Genomic DNA, 15,415 nt, shown 5'->3' with positions numbered 1-15,415 from the left:
TTGCATGCAAAGGAGGCACTGATTCTCCCGCCTCCTGATCTGGGAGCCGCGAATCATGCCTTGTTGCAGTTGAGCACTCTTACAGTGGGCGGGTTATTTCGGAGGACGCACTTCAGAGGAGAGAGGAGTGGGGGAGAAGGAGGAGGCTCGCTCTTGTCAGAAGAGACCACACAAGAGCCTTGTCGTCTCTTGCATCCCAAAGGTGGGTGGGTGTGGGAGATTTGGTGGCCCCAATTCTTCTCTGGGGGGTGTGTCTGGCTAGATAGACTCGCAAAGAGTGACCCCTTCCCTCCTAGTCCCCCTCCCATCTCCACTGTACCTGGAGAAAAACATGCCAAGAATGGCATCGGGGGCTGCTCTCGAGCGGCAGCTGGGCAGCCGTTTGCCCTGTGGGTGGCTGGAAATGTCCGCGCATTTCAGCCAGCCATAAAATACTTAGCTGGGGGTTTCCTTGCAAGAGCCAGGCGGGAGAAGCCCTCGCTTCTTTCTTGTGGAGACGGGCACTTTGCATCGCGGGAGCCACCAAGCGCCAGGCTGCAAAGTGCCACGGGAGCCACCAAGCGCCTTTGCTGCAGATCCTGTGGTCTGGCTGGAAACGTCCGCCCATTTCAGCCAGCCATAAAATACTTAGCCGGGGTTTCCTTGCAAGAGCCAGGCGGGAGAAGCCCTCGCTTCTTTCTTGTGGAGATGGGCACTTTGCATCGCGAGAGCCACCAAGCGCCAGGCTGCAAAGTGCCACGGGAGCCACCAAGCGCCTTTGCTGCAGATCCTGTGGTCTGGCTAGAACCGTCCGCACATTTAATCCAGCCATAAAACACTTAGCCGGGGTTTCCTTGCAGGATCCAGGCGGGTGAAGCCCTTGCTTCTTTCTTCTTTCTCCTCCAACAGGCCCAAATTTCACAAATTCAACCCCCAAATTTTCTCAATTCCAATTCCAATTCTGAATCTTCGGGTTCTTGTTACCCTAATCCAAATAGGGGTTGAGGTACCCAAAAAGGAATCCCCCTCCCAAAAAACCCAACATATCATGATGACAATGAATATGCTGCTGTTTTCTTCATTTTGCTTCTTGTGTTTGATTTTATAATCCATGTGCCAGTTAAAACTATAATCCAAATTGTGAATCTTCCCACCAGGACAAATTGCACAAATTCAACCCCCAAATTTTAAAATTTCACTTCCAATTCCAATTCTGAATCTTCGGGTTCTTGTTATCCTAATCCAGGGACATGCAATCACTAGAGGCGGGGAAGGCGGGGCCTCACCAGTCTCCTGAGGAAAAGGAAAGAATTTTAAAGAATTTTTTTAAAATAATTAAAGCCAAGGTAGTTGCTACCAGACTCCAAGTCAGAGTGACTTGGAGTTTGCTTACTGTTAACTATAGGAGGAGGCGAGAGAAGTATGGGCCTCCTTTGCATAAGGAATTTTTCACCTTTTAAAATTTAAGCAAGGGTTAAAAAGCAAAAAAAATTGTATGCAAAGGAGGCACTGATTCTCCCGCCTCCTGATCTGGGAGCCGCGAATCATGCCTTGTTGCAGTTGAGCACTCTTACATTGGGCGGGTTATTTCGGAGGACACACTTCAGAGGAGAGATGAGTGGGGGAGAAGGAGGAGGCTCGCTCTTGTCAGAAGAGACCACACAAGAGGGTTGCCGTCTCTTGCATGCAAAGGTGGGTGGGTGTGGGAGATTTGGTGGCCCCAATTCTTCTCTGGGGGGGGGTGTCTCCCGGGGCTGCTGGCTAGATAGACTCCCAAAGAATGACCCCTTCCCTCCTAGTCCCCCTCCCATCTCCACTGAACCTGGATAAAAACATGCCAAGAATGGCACCGGGGGCTGCTATTGGGCGGCAGCTGGGCAGCCATTTGCCCTGTGGGTGGCTGGAAATGTCCGCGCATTTCAGCCAGCCATAAAATACTTAACCGGGGGTTTCCTTGCAAGAGCCAGGCGGGAGAAGCCCTCGCTTCTTTCTTGTGGAGACGGGCACTTTGCATCGCGGGAGCCACCAAGCGCCAGGCTGCAAAGTGCCACGGGAGCCACCAAGCGCCTTTGCTGCAGACCCTGTGGTCTGGCTGGAAACGTCCTCACATTTCACCCAGCCATAAAACACTTAGCCGGGGGTTTCCTTGCAGGATCCAGGCGGGTGAAGCCCTTGCTTCTTTCTTCTTTCTCTTCCAACAGGCCCAAATTTCACAAATTCAACCCCCAAATTTTCAAATTCCAATTCCAATTCTGAATCTTCGGGTTCTTGTTACCCTAATCCAAATAGGGGTTGAGGTACCCAAAAAGGAATCCCCCTCCCAAAAAACCCAACATATCATGATGACAATGAATATGCTGCTGTTTTCTTCATCTTGCTTCTTGTGTTTGATTTTATAATCCATGTGCCAGTTAAAACTATAATCCAAATTGTGAATCTTCCCACCAGGACAAATTGCACAAATTCAACCCCCAAATTTTCAAATTTCACTTCCAATTCCAATTCTGAATCTTCGGGTTCTTGTTATCCTAATCCAGGGACATGCAGTCACTAGAGGCGGGGAAGGCGGGGCCTCACCAGTCTCCTGAGGAAAAGGAAAGAATTTTAAAGAATTTTTTAAAAATAATTAAAGCCAAGGTAGTTGCTACCAGACTCCAAGTCACAGTGACTTGGAGTCTGCTTACTGTTAACTATAGGAGGAGGCGAGAGAACTATGGGCCTCCTTTGCATAAGGAATTTTTCACCTTTTAAAATTTAACCAAGGGTTAAAAAGCAAAAAAATTTGCATGCAAAGGAGGCACTGATTCTCCCGCCTCCTGATCTGGGAGCCGCGAATCATGCCTTGTTGCAGTTGAGCACTCTTACATTGGGCGGGTTATTTCAGAGGACGCACTTCAGAGGAGAGAGGAGTGGGGGAGAAGGAGGAGGCTCGCTCTTGTCAGAAGAGACCACACAAGAGCCTTGTCGTCTCTTGCATCCCAAAGGTGGGTGGGTGTGGGAGATTTGGTGGCCCCAATTCTTCTCTGGGGGGGGTGTCTCCCGGGGCTGCTGGCTAGATAGACTCCCAAAGAGCGACCCCTTCCCTCCTAGTCCCCCTCCCATCTCCACTGTACCTGGAGAAAAACATGCCAAGAATGGCATCGGGGGCTGCTCTCGAGCGGCAGCTGGGCAGCCGTTTGCCCTGTGGGTGGCTGGAAATGTCCGCGCATTTCAGCCAGCCATAAAATACTTAGCCGGGGGTTTAATTGCAAGAGCCAGGCGGGAGAAGCCCTCGCTCCTTTCTTGTGGAGACGGGCACTTTGCATCGCGGGAGCCACCAAGCGCCAGGCTGCAAAGTGCCAAGGGAGCCACCAAGCGCCTTTGCTGCAGATCCTGTGGTCTGGCTGGAAACTTCCGCCCATTTCAGCCAGCCATAAAATACTTAGCCGGGGTTTCCTTGCAAGAGCCAGGCGGGAGAAGCCCTCGCTTCTTTCTTGTGGAGACGGGCACTTTGCATCGCGAGAGCCACCAAGCGCCAGGCTGCAAAGTGCCAATAGAGCCACCAAGCGCCTTTGCTGCAGACCCTGTGGTCTGGCTGGAAACATCCTCACATTTCACCCAGCCATAAAACACTTAGCTGGGGGTTTCCTTGCAGGATCCAGGCGGGTGAAGCCCTTGCTTCTTTCTTCTTTCTCCTCCAACAGGCCCAAATTTCACAAATTCAACCGCCAAATGTTTAAATTCCAATTCCAATTCTGAATCTTCGGGTTCTTGTTACCCTAATCCAGGGACGTGCAGTCACTAGAGGTGGGGGAGGCGGGGCCTCACCAGTCTCCTGAGGAAAAGGAAAGAATTTTAAGGAATTTTTTTAAAATAATTAAAGCCAAGGTAGTTGCTACCAGACTCCAAGTCACAGTGACTTGGAGTCTGCTTAGTGTTAACTATAGGAGGAGGCAAGAGAACTATGGGCCTCCTTTGCATAAGGAATTTTTCACCTTTCAAAATTAAAGCAAGGGTTAAAAAGCAAAAAAATTTGTATGCAAAAGAGGCACTGATTCTCCCGCCTCCTGTTCTGGGAGCAGCGAATCATGCCTTGTTGCAGTTGAGCACGCTTACATTGGGCGGGTTACTTCGGAGGGCGCACTTCAGAGGAGAGAGGAGTAGGGGAGAAGGAGGAGGCTCGCTCTTGTCAGAAGAGACCACACAAGAGCCTTGCCGTCTCTTGCATCCCAAAGGTGGGTGGGTGTGGGAGATTTGGTGGCCCCAATTCTTCTCGGGTGGGGGTGTGTCTCCCGGGGCTGCTGGCTAGATAGACTCCCGAAGAGCGACCCCTTCCCTCCTAGTCCCCCTTTCATGTCCACTGTACCTGGAGAAAAACATGCCAAGAATGGCACCGGGAGCTGCTCTCGGGCGGCAGCTGGGCAGCCGTTTGCCCTGTGGGTGGCTGGAAATGTCCGCGCATTTCAGCCAGCCATAAAATACTAAGCCGGGGGTTTCCTTGCAAGAGCCAGGCGGGAGAAGCCCTCGCTTCTTTCTTGTGGAGACGGGCACTTTGCATCGCGAGAGCCACCAAGCGCCAGGCTGCAAAGTGCCACGGGAGCCACCAAGCGCCTTTGCTGCAGATCCTGTGGTCTGGCTAGAACCGTCCGCACATTTAATCCAGCCATAAAACACTTAGCCGGGGTTTCCTTGCAGGATCCAGGCGGGTGAAGCCCTTGCTTCTTTCTTCTTTCTCCTCCAACAGGCCCAAATTTCACAAATTCAACCCCCAAATTTTCAAATTCCAATTCCAATTCTGAATCTTCGGGTTCTTGTTACCCTAATCCAAATAGGGGTTGAGGTACCCAAAAAGGAATCCCCCTCCCAAAAAACCCAACATATCATGATGACAATGAATATGCTGCTGTTTTCTTCATCTTGCTTCTTGTGTTTGATTTTATAATCCATGTGCCAGTTAAAACTATAATCCAAATTGTGAATCTTCCCACCAGGACAAATTGCACAAATTCAACCCCCAAATTTTCAAATTTCACTTCCAATTCCAATTCTGAATCTTCGGGTTCTTGTTATCCTAATCCAGGGACATGCAGTCACTAGAGGCGGGGAAGGCGGGGCCTCACCAGTCTCCTGAGGAAAAGGAAAGAATTTTAAAGAATTTTTTAAAAATAATTAAAGCCAAGGTAGTTGCTACCAGACTCCAAGTCACTGTGACTTGGAGTCTGCTTACTGTTAACTATAGGGGGATGCGAGAGAACTATGGGCCTCCTTTGCATAAGGAATTTTTCACCTTTTAAAATTTAAGCAAGGGTTAAAAAGCAAAAAATTTTGCATGCAAAGGAGGCACTGATTCTCCCGCCTCCTGATCTGGGAGCCGCGAATCATGCCTTGTTGCAGTTGAGCACTCTTACATTGGGCGGGTTATTTCGGAGGACGCACTTCAGAGGAGAGAGGAGTGGGGGAGAAGGAGGAGGCTCGCTCTTGTCAGAAGAGACCACACAAGAGCCTTGTCGTCTCTTGCATCCCAAAGGTGGGTGGGTGTGGGAGATTTGGTGGCCATAATTCTTCTCTGGGGGTGTGTCTCCCGGGGCTGATGGCTAGATAGACTCCCAAAGAATGACCCCTTCCCTCCTAGTCCCCCTCCCATCTCCACTGTACCTGGAGAAAAACATGCCAAGAATGGCAACGGGGGCTGCTCTCGGGCGGCAGCTGGGCAGCCGTTTGCCCGGTGGGTGGCTAGAAATGTTTGCGCATTTCAGCCAGCCATAAAATACTTAGCCGGGGGTTTCCTTGCAAGAGCCAGGCGGGAGAAGCCCTCACTTCTTTCTTGTGCAGACGGGCACTTTGCATCGCGGGAGCCACCAAGCGCCAGGATGCAAAGTGCCACGGGAGCCACCAAGCGCCTTTGCTGCACACCCTGTGGTCTGCCTGGAAACGTCCTCACATTTCAGCCAGCCATAAAATACTTTGCCGGGGGTTTCCTTGCAAGAGCCAGCCGGGAGAAGCACTCGCTTCTTTCTTGTGGAGACTGGCACTTTGCATCGCGAGAGCCACTAAGCGCCAGTCTGCAAAGTGCCACGGGAGCCACCAAGCGCCTTTGCTGCAGACCCTGTGGTCTGGCTGGAACCGTCCGCACATTTCATCCAGCCATAAAACACTTAGCCGGGGTGTCCTTGCAGGATCCAGGCGGGTGAAGCCCTTGCTTCTTTCTTCTTTCTCCTCCAAGAGGCCCAAATTTCACAAATTCACCCCCCAAATTTTCAAATTCCAATTCCAATTCTGAATCTTCGGGTTCTTGTTATCCTTATCCAGGGACGTGCAGTCAGTAGAGGCGTGGAAGGCGGGGCCTCACCAGTCTCCTGAGGAAAAGGAAAGAATTTTAAAGAATTTTTTAAAAATAATTAAAGCCAAGGTAGTTGCTACCAGACTCTAAGTCACAGTGACTTGGAGTCTGCTTAGTGTTAACTATAGGAGGAGGCGAGAGAACTATGGGCCTCCTTTGCATAAGGAATTTTTCACCTTTTAAAATTTAAGCAAGGGTTAAATAGCAAAAAATTTTGTATGCAAAGGAGGCACTGATTCTCCTGCCTCCTGATCTGGGAGCAGCGAATCATGCCTTGTTGCAGTTGAGCACGCTTACATTGGGCGGGTTATTTCGGAGGGCGCACTTCAGAGGAGAGAGGAGTGGCTCGCTCTTGTCAGAAGAGACCACACAAGAGCCTTGTTGTCTCTTGCATCCCAAAGGTGGGTGCGTGTGGGAGATTTGTTGGCCCCAATTCTTCTCTGGGGGGGGTGTCTCCCGGAGCTGCTGGCGAGATAGACTCCCAAAGAGCGACCCCTTCCCTCCTAGTCCCCCTCCCATCTCCACTGTACCTGGAGAAAAACATGCCAAGAATGGCACCGGGGGCTGCTCTCGAGCAGCAGCTGGGCAGCCGTTTGCCCTGTGGGTGGCTGGAAATGTCCGCGCATTTCAACCAGCCATAAAATACTTAGCCGGGGGTTTCCTTGCAAGAGCCAGGCGGGAGAAGCCCTCGCTTCTTTCTTGTGGAGACGGGCACTTTGCATCGCGGGAGCCACCAAGCGCCAGTCTGCAAAGTGCCACGGGAGCCACCAAGCGCCTTTGCTGCAGAACCTGTGGTCTGGCTGGAACCGTCCCACATTTCATCCAGCCATAAAACACTTAGCCGGGGTTTCCTTGCAGGATCCAGGCGGGTGAAGCCCTCGCTTCTTTCTTCTTTCTCCTCCAACAGGCCCAAATTTCACAAATTCAACCCCCAAATTTTCAAATTCCAATTCCAATTCTGAATCTTCAGGTTCTTGTTACCCTAATCCAAATAGGCGTTGAGGTACCCAAAAAGGAATCCCCCTCCCAAAAAACCCAACATATCATGATGATGATGAATATGCTGCTGTTTTCTTCATCTTGCTTCTTGTGTTTGATTTTATAATCCATGTGCCAGTTAAAACTATAATCCAAATTGTGAATCTTCCCACCAGAATAAATTGCACAAATTCAACCCCCAAATTTTCAAATTTCACTTCCAATTCCAATTCTGAATCTTCGGGTTATTGTTATCCTAATCCAGGGACATGCAGTCACTAGAGGCGGGGAAGGCGGGGCCTCACCAGTCTCCTGAGGAAAAGGAAAGAATTTTAAAGAATTTTTAAAAAATAATTAAAGCCAAGGTAGTTGCTACCAGACTCCAAGTCACAGTGACTTGGAGTCTGCTTAGTGTTAACTATAGGAGGAGGCGAGAGAACTATGGGCCTCCTTTGCATAAGGAATTTTTCACCTGTTAAAATTTAAGCAAGGGTTAAAAAGCAAAAATTTTTGTATGCAAAGGAGGCACTGATTCTCCCGCCTCCTGATCTGGGAGCAGCGAATCATGCCTTGTTGCAGTTGAGCACGCTAACATTGGGCGGGTTATTTCGGAGGGCGCACTTCAGAGGAGAGAGGAGTGGGGGAGAAGGAGGAGGCTCGCTCTTGTCAGAAGAGACCACACAAGAGCCTTGCCGTCTCTTGCATCCCAAAGGTGGGTGGGTGTGGGAGATTTGGTGGCTCCAAATCTTCTCTGGGGGGGTGTCTCCCGGGGCTGTTGGCTAGATAGACTCCCAAAGAGCGACCCCTTCCCTCCTAGTCCCCCTCCCATCTCCACTGTACCTGGAGAAAAACATGCCAAGAATGGCACCGGGGGCTGCTCTCGAGCAGCAGCTGGGCAGCCGTTTGCCCTGTGGGTGGCTGGAAATGTCCGCGCATTTCAACCAGCCATAAAATACTTAGCCGGGGGTTTCCTTGCAAGAGCCAGGCGGGAGAAGCCCTCGCTTCTTTCTTGTGGAGACGGGCACTTTGCATCGCGGGAGCCACCAAGCGCCAGGCTGCAAAGTGCCACGGGAGCCACCAAGCGCCTTTGCTGCAGACCCTGTGGTCTGGCTGGAAACGTCCTCACATTTCAGCCAGCCATAAAATACTTAGCCAGGGATTTCCTTGCAAGAGCCAGGCGGGAGAAGCCCTCGCTTCTTTCTTGTGGAGACGGGCACTTTGCATCGCGAGAGCCACCAAGTGCCAGGCTTTAAAGTGCCACGGGAGCCACCAAGCGCCTTTGCTGCAGACCCTGTGGTCTGGATGGAACCGTCCGCACATTTCATCCAGCCATAAAACACTTAGCCGGGGTTTCCTTGCAGGATCCAGGCGGGTGAAGCCCTTGCTTCTTTCTTCTTTCTCTTCCAACAGTCCCAAATTTCACAAATTCACCCCCCAAATTTTCAAATTCCAATTCCAATTCTGAATCTTCGGGTTCTTGTTATCCTAATCCAGGGACGTGCAGTCACTAGAGGCGTGGAAGGCGGGGCCTCACCAGTCTCCTGAGGAAAAGGAAAGAATTTTAAAGAATTTTTTAAAAATAATTAAAGCCAAGGTAGTTGCTACCAGACTCCAAGTCACAGTGACTTGGAGTCTGCTTAGTGTTAACTATAGGAGGAGGCGAGAGAACTATGGGCCTCCCTTGCATAAGGAATTTTTCACCTTTTAAAATGTAAGCAAGGGTTAAAAAGCAAAAAATTTTGTATGCAAAGGAGGCACTGATTCTCCCGCCTCCTGATCTGGGAGCAGCGAATCATGCCTTGTTGCAGTTGAGCACGCTTACATTGGGCGGGTTATTTCGGAGGGCGCACTTCAGAGGAGAGAGGAGTGGGGGAGAAGGAGGAGGCTCGCTCTTGTCAGAAGAGACCACACAAGAGCCTTGTCGTCTCTTGCATCCCAAAGGTGGGTGGGTGTGGGAGATTTGGTGGCCCCAATTCTTCTCTGGGAGGGGTGTCTCCCGGGGCTGCTGGCTAGATAGACTCCCAAAGAGCGACCCCTTCCCTCCTAGTCCCCCTCCCATCTCCACTGTACCTGGAGAAAAACATGCCAAGAATGGCACCGGGGGCTGCTCTCGGGCGGCAGCTGGGCAGCCGTTTGCCCTGTGGGTGGCTGGAAATGTCCGCGCATTTCAGCCAGCCATAAAATACTTAGCCGGGGGTATCCTTGCAAGAGCCAGGCGGGAGAAGCCCTCACTTCTTTCTTGTGGAGACGGGCACTTTGCATCGCGGGAGCCACCAAGCGCCAGGCTGCAAAGTGCCACGGGAGCCACCAAGCGCCTTTGCTGCCCATCCTGTGGTCTGGCTGGAAACGTCCGCCCATTTCAGCCAGCCATAAAATACTTAGCCGGGGGTTTCCTTGCAAGAGCCAGGCGGGAGAAGCCCTCGCTTCTTTCTTGTGGAGACGGGCACTTTGCATCGCGGGAGCCACCAAGCGCCAGTCTGCAAAGTGCCACGGGAGCCACCAAGCGCCTTTGCTGCAGAACCTGTGGTCTGGCTGGAACCGTCCCACATTTCATCCAGCCATAAAACACTTAGCCGGGGTTTCCTTGCAGGATCCAGGCGGGTGAAGCCCTCGCTTCTTTCTTCTTTCTCCTCCAACAGGCCCAAATTTCACAAATTCAACCCCCAAATTTTCAAATTCCAATTCCAATTCTGAATCTTCAGGTTCTTGTTACCCTAATCCAAATAGGCGTTGAGGTACCCAAAAAGGAATCCCCCTCCCAAAAAACCCAACATATCATGATGATGATGAATATGCTGCTGTTTTCTTCATCTTGCTTCTTGTGTTTGATTTTATAATCCATGTGCCAGTTAAAACTATAATCCAAATTGTGAATCTTCCCACCAGAATAAATTGCACAAATTCAACCCCCAAATTTTCAAATTTCACTTCCAATTCCAATTCTGAATCTTCGGGTTATTGTTATCCTAATCCAGGGACATGCAGTCACTAGAGGCGGGGAAGGCGGGGCCTCACCAGTCTCCTGAGGAAAAGGAAAGAATTTTAAAGAATTTTTAAAAAATAATTAAAGCCAAGGTAGTTGCTACCAGACTCCAAGTCACAGTGACTTGGAGTCTGCTTAGTGTTAACTATAGGAGGAGGCGAGAGAACTATGGGCCTCCTTTGCATAAGGAATTTTTCACCTGTTAAAATTTAAGCAAGGGTTAAAAAGCAAAAATTTTTGTATGCAAAGGAGGCACTGATTCTCCCGCCTCCTGATCTGGGAGCAGCGAATCATGCCTTGTTGCAGTTGAGCACGCTAACATTGGGCGGGTTATTTCGGAGGGCGCACTTCAGAGGAGAGAGGAGTGGGGGAGAAGGAGGAGGCTCGCTCTTGTCAGAAGAGACCACACAAGAGCCTTGCCGTCTCTTGCATCCCAAAGGTGGGTGGGTGTGGGAGATTTGGTGGCTCCAAATCTTCTCTGGGGGGGTGTCTCCCGGGGCTGTTGGCTAGATAGACTCCCAAAGAGCGACCCCTTCCCTCCTAGTCCCCCTCCCATCTCCACTGTACCTGGAGAAAAACATGCCAAGAATGGCACCGGGGGCTGCTCTCGAGCAGCAGCTGGGCAGCCGTTTGCCCTGTGGGTGGCTGGAAATGTCCGCGCATTTCAACCAGCCATAAAATACTTAGCCGGGGGTTTCCTTGCAAGAGCCAGGCGGGAGAAGCCCTCGCTTCTTTCTTGTGGAGACGGGCACTTTGCATCGCGGGAGCCACCAAGCGCCAGGCTGCAAAGTGCCACGGGAGCCACCAAGCGCCTTTGCTGCAGACCCTGTGGTCTGGCTGGAAACGTCCTCACATTTCAGCCAGCCATAAAATACTTAGCCAGGGATTTCCTTGCAAGAGCCAGGCGGGAGAAGCCCTCGCTTCTTTCTTGTGGAGACGGGCACTTTGCATCGCGAGAGCCACCAAGTGCCAGGCTTTAAAGTGCCACGGGAGCCACCAAGCGCCTTTGCTGCAGACCCTGTGGTCTGGATGGAACCGTCCGCACATTTCATCCAGCCATAAAACACTTAGCCGGGGTTTCCTTGCAGGATCCAGGCGGGTGAAGCCCTTGCTTCTTTCTTCTTTCTCTTCCAACAGTCCCAAATTTCACAAATTCACCCCCCAAATTTTCAAATTCCAATTCCAATTCTGAATCTTCGGGTTCTTGTTATCCTAATCCAGGGACGTGCAGTCACTAGAGGCGTGGAAGGCGGGGCCTCACCAGTCTCCTGAGGAAAAGGAAAGAATTTTAAAGAATTTTTTAAAAATAATTAAAGCCAAGGTAGTTGCTACCAGACTCCAAGTCACAGTGACTTGGAGTCTGCTTAGTGTTAACTATAGGAGGAGGCGAGAGAACTATGGGCCTCCCTTGCATAAGGAATTTTTCACCTTTTAAAATGTAAGCAAGGGTTAAAAAGCAAAAAATTTTGTATGCAAAGGAGGCACTGATTCTCCCGCCTCCTGATCTGGGAGCAGCGAATCATGCCTTGTTGCAGTTGAGCACGCTTACATTGGGCGGGTTATTTCGGAGGGCGCACTTCAGAGGAGAGAGGAGTGGGGGAGAAGGAGGAGGCTCGCTCTTGTCAGAAGAGACCACACAAGAGCCTTGTCGTCTCTTGCATCCCAAAGGTGGGTGGGTGTGGGAGATTTGGTGGCCCCAATTCTTCTCTGGGAGGGGTGTCTCCCGGGGCTGCTGGCTAGATAGACTCCCAAAGAGCGACCCCTTCCCTCCTAGTCCCCCTCCCATCTCCACTGTACCTGGAGAAAAACATGCCAAGAATGGCACCGGGGGCTGCTCTCGGGCGGCAGCTGGGCAGCCGTTTGCCCTGTGGGTGGCTGGAAATGTCCGCGCATTTCAGCCAGCCATAAAATACTTAGCCGGGGGTATCCTTGCAAGAGCCAGGCGGGAGAAGCCCTCACTTCTTTCTTGTGGAGACGGGCACTTTGCATCGCGGGAGCCACCAAGCGCCAGGCTGCAAAGTGCCACGGGAGCCACCAAGCGCCTTTGCTGCCCATCCTGTGGTCTGGCTGGAAACGTCCGCCCATTTCAGCCAGCCATAAAATACTTAGCCGGGGGTTTCCTTGCAAGAGCCAGGCGGGAGAAGCCCTCGCTTCTTTCTTGTGGAGACGGGCACTTTGCATCGCGAGAGCCACCAAGCGCCAGGCTGCAAAGTTCCATGGGAGCCACCAAGCGCCTTTGCTGCAGTTCCTGTGGTCTGGTTGGAAATGTCCGCACACTTCAGCCAGCCATAAAACACTTAGCCGGGGGTTTCCTTGCAGGATCCAGGCGGGTGAAGCCCTTGCTTCTTTCTTCTTTCTCCTCCAACAGGCCCAAATTTTCAAATTCCAATTCCAATTCTGAATCTTCAGGTTCTTGTTACCCTAATCCAAATAGGGATTGAGGTATCCAAAAAGGAATCCCCCTCTCAAAAAACCCAACATATCATGATGATGATGAATATGCTGCTGTTTTCTTCATCTTGCTTCTTTTGTTTGATTTTAAAATCCAAATGCCAGTTAAAACTATAATCCAAATTGTGAATATTCCCACCAGGACAAATTGTACAATTTCAACCCCCAAATTTTCAAATTTCACTTCCAATTCCAATTCTGAATCTTTGGGTTCCTGTTACTCTACTCCAAATTTTGAATCCTCCAACCAGCCCAAATTGCACAAATTCAACCCCCAAATATTAAAATTCCAATTCCAATTCTGAATCTTCGGGGTCTTGCTACCGCAATCCAAATAGGTGCTGAAGTTCCCAAAAAGGACCCCCCCAAAAAAACCAAGACAGCATGCTGATGATGAATATGCTGTTATTTTCTTCATCTTGCTTTTTGTGTTTGAGTATATAATCCAAATGCCAATTAAAACTATAATCCAAATTGTGAATCCTCCACCCAGCCCAAATCGAACAAATCTAACCCCCAAATTTTCAAATTTCACTTCCAATTAAAATTCCGAATCTTCGGGTTCTTGTTACCCTAATCCACTGGTGGGTTTCAAAATTGGAACCTACTCTGTGGATGTGGCCTCCTTTGTGAGAGTGGCTTGCTGGCCATGTGACTGGGTGGGAGTGGCTTGCCAGCCATGTCACCCAGTGGGAGTGGCGTACCGCCATGTGACCAGCTGGAAGTGGCTTGCCGGCCCTGTGACCAGTTGGGAGTGGCTTACAAGGCATGTGACTGGGTGAGAGTGGCTTGCCGGCCATGTGACCTGGGGGTAGTGGCCAAGACGATAACACTGAATTCTTTGCCCCAATGGATGAACTACAATAAGATTAAAATAAGTACAAAAACAATAAAAGAGATACTTTCAGAAGATGACTGTTCTTGCCAGCCTTCTATATCAGGGACTCCAATGAATGGGCTTCAGAATTCTTTCATTGCATATATTGCATTGAGATGAAACCAGCACACAAAATAATAGAAAAGGAAAATGACCGTCCTTTTTGCGTCTCCTGCACCACCACCTCATCATGTTGCACCACAAAGGAGAGACACAGAAAGCAAGAATTTAATTGCTTAGAGTTCACTATCTGAAGGATGAACACAGGACAGACCACACCACACCAGCAATAAAGATAGCTACTTAGAGAGGAAGGATCACTGACTTGCTAGTCTTCTGCACACAACCTTATTACTTTGCTCAAACAACCTGCACAAAGGACAGAAAGAGAAAAAAAGACTTTCAATTGCTTGCACTTCACTTTCTCTAGGATGAACACAGCACAGACCACATCCAGCGATAAAGACAGCTGCTTACAGAGGAAAGATCTCACTGACTTTACAGTCTTCTGCACACCACCATATCATTTTGCCCAAACAACCAGCACAAAGGACAGACACAGAAAGAAAGACTTTAATTGCTTGAACTTCACTATCTGAAGGATGAACACAGCACAAACCACACCATACCCAGTAATAAAGACAGCTACTTACAGAGGAAGGATCATTGGCTTGCCGGTCTTCTGCAAACCATCTTATTACTTTACTTTGCTTAAACAACCTGCACAAAGGAGAGACACAGAAAGAAAGACTTTAATTGCTTGCACTTCACTATCTCAAGGATGAACACAGCACAGACCACACCACACCCAGCAATAGAGACAGCAACTTACAGACGAAGGATCTCACTGGCTTGACAGTCTTCGGGAAACCACCTTATAACTTTGCTCACACACCCTGCATAAAGGACAGACATAGAAAGCAAGACTTTAATTGCTTGCACTTCACTATCTCAAAGAGAAACACAGCACAGACCAGACCCAGCAAAAAAGACAACTACTTACAGAGGAAGGATCACTGGCTTCCATGTCTTCAGCACACCACCTCATCACATTGCTCAAACAACCTTCACAAAAAGCAAGACTTTAATTGTTTGCACTTCACCATCTCAAGGATGAACACAGAACAGACCACACCATCCTTACAGAGGAAGGATCACTGGCTTGCCAGTCTTGTGCACACAACCTTATTACTCTACCTTGCTCAAATCATCTGCACAAAGGAGAGACACCAAAAGCAAGACTTTAATTGCTTGCACTTCACTATCACTAGGATGAACACAGCACAGACCGCACTACACCCAGCAATAAAGACAGCTACTTACAGGGGAAGGATCTCACTGGCTTGCCAGTCTTCTGCACACCACCTAATCACTTTGCTCAAACAACCTGCACAAAGGACAGACACCGAAAGCAAGACTTTAATTGCTTGCACTTCACTATCTCAAAGATGAACACAGCACAGATCACATGCAGCATTAAAGACAGCTACTTACAGAGTAAGGATCACTGGCTTTCCGGTCTTCTGCACACAAGCTTATTACTCTACCTTGCTCAAACTATCTGCACAAAGGAGAGACACCGAAAGCAAGACATTAATTGCTTGCACTTCCCTATTTGAAGGCTGAAAACAATACACACCACACCACACCCAGCAATAATAACAGCTACTAGCAATAGCAATAGCAGTTAGACTTATATACTGCTTCATAGGGCTTTCAGCCCTGTCTAAGCAATTTACAGAGTCAGCATATTGCCCCCACAGTCTGGGTCCTCACTTCACTCACCTCGGAAGGATGGAAGGCTGAGTCAACCTTGAGCCGGTGAGAT

The 15,415-nt window shown here is 49.7% G+C and overlaps 2 long non-coding RNA genes across 8 annotated transcripts; both read right to left on the bottom strand.

The window, feature by feature from the left end:
* Positions 1 to 501: 501 nt before the first annotated feature.
* On the bottom strand, positions 502 to 8,309 carry LOC116521041. Of its 6 annotated transcripts, none has more exons than XR_004256888.1 (3): positions 4,325 to 5,110; positions 3,093 to 3,793; positions 502 to 1,272 (listed from the first exon to the last, which is right to left on the bottom strand). It is a non-coding gene; the product is annotated as an uncharacterized LOC116521041 (long non-coding RNA). The 6 variants fall into 6 exon arrangements; XR_004256883.1 differs by lacking the exon at positions 502 to 1,272 and adding an exon at positions 1,986 to 2,563; XR_004256886.1 differs by lacking the exon at positions 502 to 1,272 and adding an exon at positions 8,117 to 8,309 and having other exon boundaries at positions 2,844 to 3,793; positions 4,325 to 5,085.
* Positions 8,310 to 11,010: 2,701 nt separating this feature from the next.
* LOC116521044 lies at positions 11,011 to 15,414 on the bottom strand. 2 transcript variants are annotated; one of them, XR_004256893.1, is made up of 7 exons: positions 15,373 to 15,414; positions 15,082 to 15,148; positions 14,911 to 14,974; positions 14,591 to 14,798; positions 14,420 to 14,483; positions 14,241 to 14,307; positions 11,011 to 11,527 (listed from the first exon to the last, which is right to left on the bottom strand). It is a non-coding gene; the product is annotated as an uncharacterized LOC116521044 (long non-coding RNA). The 2 variants fall into 2 exon arrangements; XR_004256894.1 differs by having other exon boundaries at positions 14,591 to 14,652.
* Between the last annotated feature and the right edge of the window lies 1 nt (position 15,415).

Source organism: Thamnophis elegans, chromosome Z, assembly GCF_009769535.1.
Source record: "Thamnophis elegans isolate rThaEle1 chromosome Z, rThaEle1.pri, whole genome shotgun sequence".
Classification (NCBI taxonomy): Eukaryota; Metazoa; Chordata; class Lepidosauria; order Squamata; family Colubridae; genus Thamnophis; species Thamnophis elegans.
Note: the sequence above shows the minus strand (reverse complement) of the source record. Positions and strands in the feature narration are given on the sequence as shown.